General features: G+C 37.8%; 1 protein-coding gene across 42 annotated transcripts in view; it reads left to right on the top strand.

The window, feature by feature from the left end:
* Window positions 1–15,110, top strand: part of ZBTB20 (zinc finger and BTB domain containing 20) — a 641,091-nt gene that overhangs the window by 309,149 nt on the left and 316,832 nt on the right. For 39 of the 42 annotated variants that reach the window (XR_014563580.1, XR_014563581.1, XR_014563582.1 and 36 more), the window contains one exon: window positions 343–419. The exons of the other annotated variants lie outside the window; for them this stretch is intronic. The gene's annotated coding sequence lies outside the window, so the exon portion shown is untranslated. The remainder of the gene's footprint in view (window positions 1–342; window positions 420–15,110) is intronic. 42 annotated transcript variants of the gene reach the window in all.

Genomic DNA, 15,110 nt, shown 5'->3' with positions numbered 1-15,110 from the left:
TTCATCTGTCTTTTTTTAATTGTTATGCCTGATTCTTTTAATAAGTTAGATTGTTGATATAAAGGTGCAGGAGAATTTTTTTCTCCCTTTTTTGCCACGCTATTTGGAATCCTTTAATGTAGAGCTGTATTTTTCTGTTCTGAATTGCCTTCTTTATTTTCTTTCTTCATTACAAACTACTCTGGAAAGAGCTTTTCTTACTAAAAAAAGAAGAAGAAAAAGAAGCTATGCTTGACTGATAATGCATTGCTTTGGATGGTGAAACATTATGAAAGTTTAATTTTTAATTAAATCTGAAATAGCAATTATAACTGAAAGAGATTTTAACCTGTTTCTTTTCAGAGTGCCTGAAGTTACATTTTAGATGCTGAAATCATTGCACCTTAAAAACAAAAAAGATTGAGCTGCACTGCATTCTTGTAAGTAAAAGCTTTTTTGGTACCTTTTGTCAGTCTTTCTTTGACACAAAACTGTTAGCATAGTAACTAGGCTTGGGGGGCAGCGGTCAGGCTGTCCTTGAATAGGATTTAGGAATATTTTGTATATAAAACACACATTTTTGGAAATCCAAATGGTGCTGGGTTTTTATTGTGCTTTATGTCAGACCCTAAATTGTTAATCTATTGTGCTGGCTGTTTCAAATTTCATTAGGAATGGTGTAGAGCTTTTTCTCCGTTGACATATATTTTCTGTCATCCTGTCACCAACAATTCTTGCACTTTGGTACAAGGAAGGATAATATAAAGTATCAGAATGGCATCAGAAACAGTGTTCTTTCCCCTTTGTGATGTCAAAATAATTTTTTGTCCTGTGCTGTAATGAAAATAAAAAAGAAGAAAGAGCTTCTTGTGATACCACAACAGAATTCAGATGCCTCAAAGACAACTGAAGTTGTATAATTCCTTGTGTGTGCATTGAGGGTGCTTATGTGCATCGGTGCCCATCTGATCTATTGTGGCATAAAACAGTCAAAATGGTATTTCTTCCCCCCTTTAATAAGAAAAGAAGCTATTTATAAAAACCCTATTATTCTATAAATGAGGAATAGGCAGACTTCTGGCTTGCAGAATCTTCTTTGTTTTTTTACTATAACTCCAAGGTCTGCCAGCTGGAGCCTGGTGCAAAATAGTGGCTCGGGGTGGAATAATTTTAGAATTAATGAACAGGTTGCCCCTGACCACATTCTCAGCTCAGGGATGTTATCAGGACCAGAACTAAGTGCATAATGCTTTAACACTATTTGTTGATCTCTGGTTTATTGATACTGGATAGCCATTGTTACATTTATTAATCTTGTATGCTTACTTCGTTCTTCACTTGTATCAGTGGTTTATCTGTACACAACTTAGGGAAATAATAATTATAATAAGGAATAATAAGGAAATAATAATAATAATAATAATAATAATAATAATAATAATAATAATAATTCCTGATTTCCTGCCCATTTCTCAATTTCTCGAAGGAGATCTTTTTGTTGTTGCTTTTGTTAGTTTGGACTGGGGAGTTGGAAATCCTTTCAAATTTTCAGCAGATCATCCAAGAGATCATCTGCAGATCATCCACAGTAGATTCCACTCGTACCTTTTGTCCTCCCCTGCTAAGAATACATGATCATTTACTAGTTTTAACAGCACATCGAAGAACTATCACAGTGCCTCTCTTAACTGTTTTTCACATGATCATGCAGTGATCTACCTTTCTATTGTAAATATACCAGTAGTGTATATCTACATGCACTGTTTTCTATTCATCCCTGATATCAATGTGGCCTGTGCATTGCCCTGTTTCCCATTACCATCTAACCTCTTCTCTTGAACTCATATGCTTGACTTTCCTTTTCCTTCCTTCTGGCAGCCCTATTGTTATCTTTGTCACTTCCAGTATATACTCCTGACTGTGGTCCATCATCTCATCTCCAATTACTGATAATTTTCTAACCCATGGATGGGTTGGCTCCACTGTATACAGCAGTGGTGGGGAATCTTCAGCCCATGGGCCTAATTAGGTATGACAAGGATCATAATTTGACCTGCAAGGTCATTTCCCCCAAGCCACGCACATCTGCCCCACACCTGGTAAAAATGCAGCTGCAAAGAAACAGTTGGGAACCTTAAAGCAGACTCCTAATTGTTCCTTGGCAAATAGGGCTTGCATTTGGTGCCTTTTGCGTTTGGCACCACATGTAAGCCCTGCTGGGATTGTTTCCATTTGGGAGCTTGTAACCTGCCAAAAAGTGAGATTTGCAAGCACCACTAGCCAGCTGTTCTTTGCCTGCAAGGGTTGATTTCAAACCATGTAGACAGAGGCAGTTGGGTTTGCAGGCATCACCAATCTGTTTGGTGGCACTTGCAAACCCCTGTGCAAAACCCCACGTTGTTCGAAATCAACTGAAAATCACTTGTTTGCTTCGCCAGATTACATCCTTGGGTGATCCCAGATAGTTGCCTTTTCTGTACCTTTACCAGTTTGTAGGTGCACAGTGCTACTGGTCTCATACATTGGTATGAACCTGCTTAGCAATATAGGAAGCTGTCTCATACCAGCAAGTAATACCGCCCATCCACCAAGTTTGGTATTTTCTACAATGACTCATAGTGGTTCTCCAGAAGTTTCCCCCCATACCTTTCTGGAGATGCAAACATTGAACCTGAGACCTTTTACAGTGGTAACTTGTGTTATGGACGTGTGTGCATGTGCGAGCGGCAAAACACAGAAGTAACCCATTCCTGTACTTCCGGGTTGCCGCAGGACGCAAGACGAAAACACACAACCTGAAGCGGATGTAACATGAGATATGACTGTACATGCACAACATGTGCTGTACTGGTCAGCTGTTGTCTTTCTCCGTGTTATAAAGTTTCAAAGTAGAAACTGGCCCTTGTTTTTGACTGGTATGCTCAAACTGACAATTACAGGCAAGTGAGTTGGTCAAATAATAGAATCCATCTTCCAAATTTAAGTTTAAGTATAAACAAAATTGTAGTTTAAAGTAAGAGCTTGTGAAACACTGCAAACCAGCTTGTGTTTCTCATTAAAGATCAAAATGTACAGCTGGATAATGAAACCCAGAAAGTTCTAAGTTCTTCCCAAGTTGCTTTTTTATTGCTCACTGCAAACTGTTATGCTTCAACAGCTATGAGTTTCCTCCTTTAAACATTAATGAATTTGCTTTGGAAGTCAAGGATACCACATACTTACAGGTGCATAACGACCCATCCTATATAGAATGCAAGCCAAGTATTGGGCAAACCATGTCATTTTCTGTCCAGATTTCTCAACAATTATACCAGAACAAAAATAGACCCAAATCTGTTCATTTTTGGCACATAACCCATTTGTGTGCATGCTTGTAGATGCTTGTCAAAGGTAGCAACATATTTTACACTGCAGTGTACTGTCCAGATAGTGAAGCATATGCAAAATTTCTAGTACATTGTTTTCACTCCCTGCAATCCACCTAAGCTCTTGGAAGAGAGTTGAATATAAATTTATTTAAACAAACATAAAGCTTCTCACTTTTAGATCCTGCAAAGAATAGCGAAATGGAGGTGCTATTGACAATTGCAGTTACACATAGATTGACAGCCTTGAGCCAATTCTCCCAAAATGTAATATTGTCTTTATTAGACAATGAAATAAAATAAAATCTAGTCCTCAAAGCAAGATGTTTTTGGAATGGTTTACTCACTAGGCTGTATCTTATAGAATGTAGATGCTGGGGGGTGTAGATGAGGGTGCAGAGGTTAATGCTGGCTGAAGATGGCATGCTTTGATCTAATTAATACAGTTTAGTGACAAAAATGTGGATGTACTGCCATTATTATAGATTGATCAGAACAGCTGACTAGACAGGGTGTGGCAGCAAGGGTCTGACACCATCAGGGTAGGCAGGAGTGGTATTGTCTCAGTGGCTTAAATGAAGGGGTGGATAAATCATTATAAAATAATCATTGGAAAATATAGTTAATACAACAGAAGAAATGAATAATATTCAAAATGGCCTTGATAGAATGGAAGACTGGGCCAGGACTAACAAAGTGTAGTTCAGCAGAGTCAAAAGCAAAATTATGCATGAGATAGCAAATGCACAAGATAGAATGTGTGTTAGCAGTATGACAACAGCTACAAAAAGGCTAATATGATTTTGGCTACATTGAATCATGCTACTTCAAAATCATAGGCAGTAGTAGTTCCACTTCGTTCTGTGGTAGTCAGACTTCATATGGAGTACTGTGTCCAGTTCTGAGCATTACGCTAAAACAGGAATGAGTTCAGAGGGAGACAACAAATATAGAGGTATGGGGGGGGGAAGCATATGAGGAAACATGGAAGGACCTGGGTATTCTTAAGTTGGAGAAGAGAAAGAATGAGGAGAAACATGACAACACTCTTCAAATCCCTGAATGACGTCACACAGGAATAGACGTAATGGTCTTAAGTTACAGGAGGATATATTTTGGTTCAACATTAGCTGAAATGTCTTTTTTATTTATTTAAACAATTTGTATACTTCTTAAATCAAAGTAATATCTAAGCTATGACAGGAAACTAAAACTGAGTTTAAATTTAATCAAGACTATAAAATCAGAATTCTGATAAAGGCCTTCTGGAATAAAATAAGTCTTCAGTAAGCACCTGACATTCAACAGGGAGGGACCCTGTCTGACTTAAACTGGAAGGGAGTTCACAAAATTGGGACCATAATAAAGAACAAATGTCTCCTTTTGAAACTGAACCACACACTTGAGGTTTGACATTACGAGCAGTTCAGCAATGGAATCAGTTACTTTGAAGGTTCTCCTTCAATGGAGATCTTGAAGGAAATGTGGGACAACCATTATTTGGAGATGTACTAGCTGTGGTTTTCCTACATCAAGCACATGGTTGAACTAGATGGCCTTCAAAGGCCCACTCCAACTCTTTGATTCCATGACATCAGTAAGGGACCCTAAGGAAGAGGAGGGAGAAATGAAGCAGAGCAGTTTGGGCTTGGGAGACAAAGATGACAACAAATGGCATGTAACTGCATGGAGATGCAATGCAAGCTTCTCTGTTCAAGGTCATTTGGGGCCATCCCCCATTGGACCCGTCATGCTTTGAGAATGGAACAATGAAATGTAATTGCATAAGAATGTACAGAGCCAGTGATGAAACTAAATAAGAAAATGTATGTCTTAGCCACAGGGAGAGAAGGCTGCTTTGAAGTTTTTCCTTTATTTCTAACTGAAATTCATTATGAGCAGATGTTAAAATTTCTGTCTTGGCATCTGGGTGATCCCATTACATGGTAGTTCTTATGTAAGTAGAGGAAAGCTTGTTAATTTTTTTTAAAAAAATAATTTGTAAGAACTTTTATTTTTGTTAAAGCTGCAGCATTATATCTTATTGAGAAAATATGGGGCAAATTGTCAGCTTGGGCAAATCAACTAAGGTCTACTGATCTTCATGGACTATTGTCTGGCTGAGTTAACTCCTCTCCCTCATTCTGGGTATTATGCAGCACCAGATGTCCTAGGTGATTAACAGGTCAGTAGCTGAAGAATTTAAAAGAATGCTATTAAGAAAAAGCTATTTAGTATGAACACTACTGATAGTGACATCTATGCACTAAGGGGAGCTGCTGCTACTCCTGTCATTGCAATTACGTATTTGCCTCTTGGATTTCTTGTGTACTGCTAATGAAAAATGCCTGTGTTTGGCTATACTTTACAATATGAAGTAATGTTAACTAAAATTTGATGAAAGAAAATCTTAAAACATAAGCCAATAAATCAAAGACTGCATTTTATTATTGGTTTTTTTCCTCCCAAGGATATATCATGGGACTTAACTATGAGATCAAGGAGAGTGCTTTTTCACAGTATTAGTTTAAGATTTGAAATATTTTTGCTTGATTTTATAAGTTACAGGACAGATTCTGAAACTAAAGGGGTTGGAGACCTGTATCTGATTTGGACCCTGATTCCATTCTGGTCTTTGTCAACCTATCAACTTGTTCTGCTTTGTAAATCCATAAACATTTAACATGGATATTCACAATGAATAAGCAAGTTTATAAACATTTGTAACTCATTATTTGTAAATTTGGATGAAACAAGCTTATAGAGAAAACTCATTTTGTCTGTCCATTATGTTTGCTGATATTGTATGGAACTAGATGGAGGACAGTATGCATTTTTGTGCATTCAGTCACGCTTGGAAGCATTAGAAAACAAACTTCTAGAACTCATGTCAATGTAACATGGAATACAAACATCCTAGATTATTTTTGGGCATACCAAACATCATAAGGTCAATTTCCAAAGGACCTGTCTTTCACAATGATGCTTTGAGGAGAAAGAACCTCCAACCTTCAAGCTTCACACGGAAGGTATCTAATATATCAGGGTCTGATAATAATCATAATTGTACCCAAACCCATCTGACTGGGTTGCCCCTGGGTTGCCCCTGCCACTCTTGGCAGCTTCCAACAGATATAAAAACATAATAAAACATCAAACATAAAGAACTTCCCTATGCCTTCAGAGGTCGTCTAAAAGTTGTATAGTTATTTATCTCCTTGACATCGGATGGAAGGGCGTTCCACAGGGCAGGCATCACTACCAAGAACTGATAGATGATGGAAGATGATAGATAGATAGATAGATAGATAGATAGATAGATAGATAGATAGATAGATAGATGATAGATAGAGATAGATAGATAGATAGATAGATAGATAGATAGATAGATAGATAGATATGTTCTGTGAAGACACTTCCAGGGCTGACATTAAATGCTGCCCCACTCGTTAAGATGGCTTTTTGGGAAGAGGACAAGGCAGCTGGATCCTACAGCGGGCTCATCCATCTAAAAAAAGTCCTTCCTCTCCCCACAGAAAAACACCTAACAACTGACTCTTGTTCAGGCCTTGATTCTGGTCATGCTAAGAGTAGCCAAATACTTTCGGGTAGAAGAGGCTTCAGTTTCCAGGAAAGCCAGCTCCTCTGAAATGCATAGAGAGAAAGCTCTGGGGTGGAGGCTACACTGGCTCATCCAGCGGCCTTAAATCACTAAAAATATTATCACCTAGGAGGCTTCCTTTGTAGTGATGTTTAGTTCTGCTAAATCAGAGTCAGCCAGATATCACAACTAAAACCAATTTAACATTTGCAGGAAACAAGCATAGACCAACATCACAGTACAGAACTTGATATAACAAACTCAGGACATGTACACACATATTCATTCGCATGTTCATTCATAAATCCATTCTACCCTGTTCCCACATTAATCTATGATTTTATTTTTTTAAGATCCATATGGAACTACAGATACAAATACATATTTTTTCTCAGTACTGTATATGCATTTCAAAACACATTTTATCCTAAAGCATTATGTGGCAGGGGAAGGCATTATTGTTGCAAATGTTACTCCTTTTTTGAGCCAATGACACTATCGCAAAATTCAGAGAAGTGCAAAATTGGAAGGAAAGTTACATTTTGGTCTGTGTATTAGTCCAGGAGGTCTGAATTCAGTTAGGTCCCTTAAAATTTAGATTGAATTAATTTATTCTCCATTCCTATCCAATAAGTGAAACTCAAATGTAGGATTGCACTGTGAATGTCCTCCAGCATAGTGTGGCAGTATAGTTGCTGAAGTTGTACTGCTTTCATCACCTTATAATTTAGATTCTGTGCCCTGAGTTACTTCAAGAGCAGTTTCTTGTTGACATGTCACAAATGGTTCTTTCAAGTTGATGAGATGTACATATTTTATTGTTTCTAAGGCACAGAGATCACAAGTGTGAAATGAAATATTGCAGGAGGCATAAAAGTGAAGAGATGACGGTGGAATTTGCATTGGCTTCACTTCAGCACAGATGGTGAAAAACTTGAAGCTACTTTTGGGTCCTGAGACCTTGCTCCTTAGGCTAATAAATAAAGGAAGAAATGGGGGAAATTAATTCCACTGAGATCTAATGATTCATACTCCTTAAAAATATGAGCCATGGGAAATCTGCCTGAGTTTCACTGTGTTCTTGTATGCTTTGAGATATTTATTCAGTACAGTAGCATTTCTAATCAACAGTTAATCAGTTAATCAAAGCTTAATAATAAGAAATGCACTCTAAGTGCAGCATAGGCGTTCCATGTTTACTGCAAGCTAGATTGCAAGACTCATCGTAACTTTATCACAGTGTAATGTGCCAAATAGTATTTAAGTCTAAAACGTTTCACTAAGAAACATTGTGAGGTCCAGGAGGTATCTGAATCTGGGACTGGAGAGTTTGTGCTCAAGCTCAAGGTTGCTTTGGGTCAGGGGGTGAAACAAGTTAGGAGTCTGAAACACAGCAAACAGAAGATGCTTATTTATTGACAAGACCAAGAAGAAGGCCAGATCCCTAATATTTATTTGTACTAAACCTGACCAAGACTTCATCCTGCTTGTCATTTTCAAATGGCAGTGTTGCACACCCATTCTCTTCTACATCTGAAGAACATGCCAAACCCCAGGGGCTCCTGACAAGACATTTAATGGACAAAGAAGCAATACCCAGTTATCTGTGCCCAGTCATTCAAATGATAAGGCTCTGAGTTGTTGTTTTTTCATGCTCACAGTATGTATGTACAAAGTTGAAGGCCTCTACAAGGAAAACAGCAGTATCTTCAACTTAAGTAAATGCACAGAGTATGTAAAGCCAAGCAACTATTTGTGGGCTTTGCATTAGAATTCACAGAGACAGGGAATTAGACTTTGCTTTATTGTACCTTGTAGCTGGAATATTATTATTTTTGTATGTTAAACTTTCCAGTTCAGTACCTTAAGCTGTATTAAAGAAGAGGATATGGTACTATCTGGCAAATATAGCAGCTTAATTCGTAAGTTCTATGTCTTATCTAACTATTAGAAAAAGGCAAATATGAACAGAACCAGAATTAACTTGGATCATTTGAGGACACATTTTAATGTGGCATTGAAGAGGAAACTTTTCTCCTCAAAATTAGGGCTAATTTTGGCCTGGTGTAGAATGGTGAAGAAGCTCACTTGAGCTCACTGGAGAAAGTGGTGCTTTATGCAGAGGTCTCTGGAAGACAAGGTCAGTTCTCCTGCTGAAAAAGTGGCAGCTGTTGTGTTAGAACAGTTAGGCTCTTTTTATAAAGAGATAGAACAGAGTGGGTGGTTATGTCATATTTCCTTATACAACAGCACACAGGTGAAATGTCATCAAAAACTAACAAAGGAGTCTCAGAATGTTCTGTTCCAGGTGGTGGTCTCCACCAGATGGGGTTCTAGCCTGAACAGGTTACAAGTGTTACAAGTTTGAGTTCCAGCAAGTCAAAATTTAGGTTCTAGAGTGAGTAAGGCAACATCAAGCAAAGCAACATTCAAGTTCCAATAACAAAAGTCAAGCAAAGCAGCAGTCAGGTTCCAGTAAGGCGAAGTCCAAGAAAATTGGACAATATGCTGTCGGACTGGAGAGTATGAACAGGGTGAAATGTTTCACTGACAAGCAAACTGAGCTTTAAATAGAGCTGCATCTTTATCTTTGTGACTAGCGCCACCTCCAGTAATGAAAGCATTTTCAGTAGAGGGGGGTTTAGCCTCATTCAAAGGCAATTGGCTTCAAAGGGCAGAGGAGGCACTGGCTTCTCACCTGGAGTCCATGGTGGCAATGTAGCTTCCTCAGGTTGGAGCAGTGCTGTCAAATTAGCCTCTCAAGTGCTGGTGTTTTCAGGGCATGGGGAGCTGATTCTCAGAACTGATTCTGAGGGGAAGTCCCTCCTCTGTTCAGACTTCTGAATCCATGGCCTTGTCCCCTGAAGAGGAGGAGTTGAATCTGGAGAATATGACACAAAATCAAAGTAGTGATGCACATTTTGGTCTAGGCATTCAAATGAAAAAGCATACAGTGGAAATAGGTAGATTTTTATTTTATTTTAAAGAAAGCACTTAATATTCAAGATCTGTAAAAATGCCTTCACAGCCATAGACTTTCTATAGTGAAACAGGATGCTTAACTCACTGCCTGCTTTTCACTGAAAATCAGCATGATTTTGGGTGTCCTTGTGCAGCTCATGCCTCTTAAAAGCATTCTTTCACAAATCAGCCACTGTGGTAGGTTAATAGTGATTGATTTAGGAAATTATTTTTAATCTGGTATGATAATTTCTAAAGATAACTTTTGATTGATTTGATATATTTCATGAAATATGCAGAATAATTATTCTTTGGCAAATTACAAGAGTCACCTCACCTGCAGCCATCTTTGTCTTTATGCTGCTGTGTTGCCGTTTTACATGATTTCTCTTGAGCACAATCATTTTCTTGTTTATTTCAGAACCTTTCCCAAGTTTATCTTACCTTAAATATAGTTTCTGTCTGGCTACTCCATATGATGGGATTCTGTTGAAACCTTTATTCATGTATTACCCTCACATTTTCCTTCGTGCTTCCCAAAACTGCAATCGGTTTTCACTGCAATTTATTGTGCAACAATAGGAAGAACATAAGAAACCACATTATATCCGGTCAAGATATTCCTCGGACTCGCAAGAGAGGGTTTTTTCTTTAAAAAAAAGTTTTCTTTGGCTGAGTTCAAAGCAAGAGAAAGAACAAGCAAGTAGTAGGTTCTTTGCATTGAGAAGATGGAGAAATGCTGTTGGGTGACAGAGAAAAGGCAGATCTGCTCAATACCTACTTTGATTCTGTCTTCACCCAAAGGAAAGCAATTCCAAATTTGGTGATAACGTAATAAAGGGAGCTGAGGAAAAGAGGTGGTAAGGGAACACCTAGCTACTTTAAATGAATCTACAAATCTCCAGGGCCCGAGGAGATGCATCCAAGGGTACTAAAAGAGCTTGCAGATTTAATCTCAGAGCCTCTGTCTAGAATCTTTGAGAATTATTGGATAACACATGAGGTCCCTATGGATTGGAAGTGTTGTCTCCATTTTGAAAAGAGATTAAGAGTGGGACAGAAGATTGAAAACCAAAGACACTGTTAAAAATAACCTTTGCTAGTGATGTGTACCCAGTATTTAAAAGGTGGAGGTTGGGGGAGGAAAGGAGAGAAGAGGAAAGATGTTACTTATGAATCAGTACAACTGTGCTTTGTTCTCCATGAGTGTTTTAATAGAGCAAGTGTAATATAAGGATCAGATGGGCTCATGGGAATGAAACAAAAGGTTTTTGTAAAATTAAAGCAGAAAATAATTATAGCTCTGGGTGAAAAATGAGTACACTCCTGCAGCTTTTAGAAGAGACCAGCTCAATTAGTAGAAGAGACAGAACGCAGGTGCGTGTGTTGTATGTGTGTTAATCAGCTGATGCTTATTTTAAGCACCTTCAAGGATAATGTACCCACACATCATTGACTTAAGGTAAAATTTAAAGAATTATTTTTAAAAATCAGTTAACAAAAAAAAAAGGATAGCATATCACTGGATTGAATGAGATAGAAGTGATACATTGAATGATTACATTAGAATAGTCCCACTAAAGTCATCCTGTTTTCAAAGTAAACGCAGAAATTTTGACAAAATCACAAAAAGGCTCAGAATCCAAAGGCGTACAAAATGTTCCCAAGCATATGCTTTCTAATCATGTTATTGTGTCAGATTGGTTGATAGGATCCTGCATTTTTGGATCTGCAGTGCAATCTTAGGCATGTTAGCTTTGTAATAAACCCCAGTAAATACAGTGGGACGTATAATTATGTATTTGCAATGTTAGAAACATAGGATCACAGTCAAGAAAAACAAAATGCAAGTTCAGTACTGAAGGCTATTGGCCCACTTTGAAAGAAACATCCAGTGTGACCGTAGTCTTTTGCCTAGTTCTTTTTTTCTTCTTCTTCAGCGACCACTCGTAGCCGAGTAAGATTGTCTTCCATGAATATGGTCAAAACGGTGTGTCCATAGGTGACTGTGAAGGCCAATTATGGATTCACACATCCTTCTACAATGGGGACATACTGTTTCTGAGTATGGTCACGGTGAGGATTTGCCAAACATGCCTTTCTCTTAGCTCGTTTCTCCCTTTCGTCCTGAGTTCGTGCTTCTTCAAAGTCCATGACACCTTTGGTAGAGGCTATTGGGCTAAGTTACCTGAGAGAACGAATTATCCAATATAAACAATTTCATTCCCTCAGTTTCAACAAGGCAAAAGTAACGATATGATGAGAAGAGACTACAGTACCTCCCTTGCTACAGTCACATTGAGGTTTATGGTGAAATGCAAACTGCGGTATACAATAGTGGCAAATAACCCATTTGTTATGAACAGAAAGATGCCGTGGGCTGAGGGGGGGGGGGGAATCTGCAAAGAATTCTGCATTAGCCAGAGGTACATTTTAACCCCTAATTCTAGTTCATTATAGTAGAACTCCATCTGGTGCTATAGGAATAGTAAGCCTGTATCTTATGTGCTGGCCCAGTTGCATGAGATGTCTCTGTATTGGCACTTTCCAAGAACATGGCATCTAGCGAATACTTACACATGTGGGTGGGGAGGAGATGTATATATATATTATATGGGGCCTTCAACAAGTAAGTTCCATTTTGTCTTGGAGCACACAGCTACATATTTAATTAGTCAATTTAGAGGGAAGATTTCATAATACCCACCACTAATTTTTCTCTTTCCTCAAGGCTTGCCTAAAATGGAAAAATAATAATCTTGTAAGCAAGATAATTTTGGGCACCCAGAATATGTGAGACTATCCGACTTGGAGGGACTGATATCTTGGGTTGCAAATTCTGCCAGAATGTGGAGGCTGATATCATACTGAAGCTTTGAGCTCCATTTGGTGCCTTTTACTTCTGTCTTGTTTCTATCTGTGCAGGGGATGTGAAAACTAGATCTGTCCTGTTTCCACAGCAGGGTTTTGGTTTATTTTGTTTTTCATAGCATTTTATTCCATGGCCCAACTCCAGAGGAGAGCGTATTGCAAAGATGGATTTGAATGTCAGATTTAACAAAATGACTTGTGTATGAGACAACCTTTACTGCTCTAAAATTTAATAGCTGATTAATTAAGGGTACAGTGAAATTATTATTAATAATAATATTTTGGCTGATGTATTTTTCTCCTTAGATGAGTTGAGTAAATCTCAGTATTAAAGCACCTAGGCTCTCTGTAGCTTGGTTAGGTTTATAGAAAACTCTTGTTTTATGTTAGTAACGTCCAGATAGCATCTTATTTGACTCTAGTCATACCTTTGAAGAGCAACCCTTTGCCACAGTCATTATCAGATACTCACTCTTTCTGTGGTTTTTCAAAATACTTTGGTCCTTGTGCTGCTGGACAAATAAAACACTAGTTCCCCTTCAAAACAGTGACAAAAGTCTGGTGAACTCCTAGGACACCTCTTTTATTTTTGTTCAGAGAAGAAATAAGGGAAATGCACAGTACTTCCCCATTCATCTAGAAACTGATAGTGACCTTCAGTGACATAGTTGCAGCTGCCTAGGATACTGGAACAGGATACAAAAAAATGTCCAAAAGTTCAAGCATATGCAAGAATGCATGCGGCTAATTATCTCCCCCAAAGTGAAAATGTGTACTACAGTAGAATGCATAATTGAGCCGGATAAATACTAAAATAGAAACTTCTTATGAAATGTTTTGGGGTTTTGTGTCTTGTTCGGTGTACTCATTTCTAATTCCTAAAAGTAAAATTCCACTACTTTGAAATTTATTATGCAAAAAATTACTCGGGCTACGAAAATAAAACTGAAAGTTAAACAGTGCGATGAAATTTAACATGGTTGTTTTAATATATCTATCACAGACAAAGATCATTGCAAAAATGATGACAAACAGACACGTATTACTTTTTATAGATAGTGTATGAATCTCAAATCAATCTTTATTAAATATATCACTTATTAATTTGCAGTGAAACTGGGTAGGGATGAGTAAAAATCACAACTTTTGTAAGTTTATGATCTGTTCCCTCACAAGGGGGGGTCAGATGGAATAATTTTTAAATCACAAGAATGTCCCCATGAAATATCATGCCACAATCTCAGTAAAGGAATGCTTGATATCCCACCCCACCCCCTCAAACTCAAATACATACTCTAGCTACTAATAACAAAACAATACGAGTGTCTCATGCTGCATGACATGAGTATCCCTTATGGGAAGAGTACTGAATAAGTAGATAAACAGTACCAGTTGAATTTTGCTACCTCCACTAATGGATATTGATCTATTAACCTCCTTCCAAAATAGGAACCAGTGCAGCATACGGAAAAATAGCCTTTTCCACACAGCTTCTCCAACATACTGCTTCATTACTGGAAACAATGTGTTGGATTCTGACTGGAGACAGAGACCATCTGTGGGATATTTTGTAGACATTTTCCATGTGATAAACACATATGGACGAGAAATAGACCCGTTCCATATATCTATCTCTTGTTGTTTCATCAAAATTGATTTTCTGAAGCTCCTCTTTGTGTATAACAGGCTGATCCTATGCACATTTATGAAAAAGTAAGTTCCACACAGTTCAATAAGATGTACTCTCAGCTTAGCTCTTCAATTTCAGTATCAGCGGCCCCATAATTTATAAAGGATGATCAGTTGTGGTAATAACGTTTATTAAATATCTCAGATTTGAACTTACTAAAAAGAGAAGTGCTTACATCATTGTGATTGGCACAGAGATATTAAATACCCAAGAAAAATACCCAAGAAGAAAAAGATGATAATGTTGAACAATCTGTGCAGTAAAGAAACACATGTCTGCTTGCTGGATAATTCCTTGAAGGATAGTGGCTGGGAAATATTTGGCCCCACTTCGGATAGCCCCATTATGTTTATAGGTGCTAATGTTTCCTTATCAGCTACTTCACTGACTTTCATTTGGCTGTATTCTTAGCCTTTTCATTTTGATGTGAATGACTTTTATTGACTTTCTCATTGTATGCTGTGTCATTCTGCCTTGTTGTTCTTACAATATTGTTGAACAACAACCAATCAAAGCCCTTCCATCTTTTTTTATTATTATAAAGAAATCTGTTGAATGTCGAAAGCAGTTGAAGAATACTGTATCGAATGAATACCTCCGATCATTTGTCATAAAATCTAAATTTCACCCAAGCCCACCAAAA

This window comes from Podarcis gaigeae, assembly GCF_964106915.1.
Source record: "Podarcis gaigeae genome assembly, chromosome: 4".
In the NCBI taxonomy this organism is placed as follows: Eukaryota; Metazoa; Chordata; class Lepidosauria; order Squamata; family Lacertidae; genus Podarcis; species Podarcis gaigeae.
This window is presented reverse-complemented; position numbering and strand designations above follow the sequence as displayed.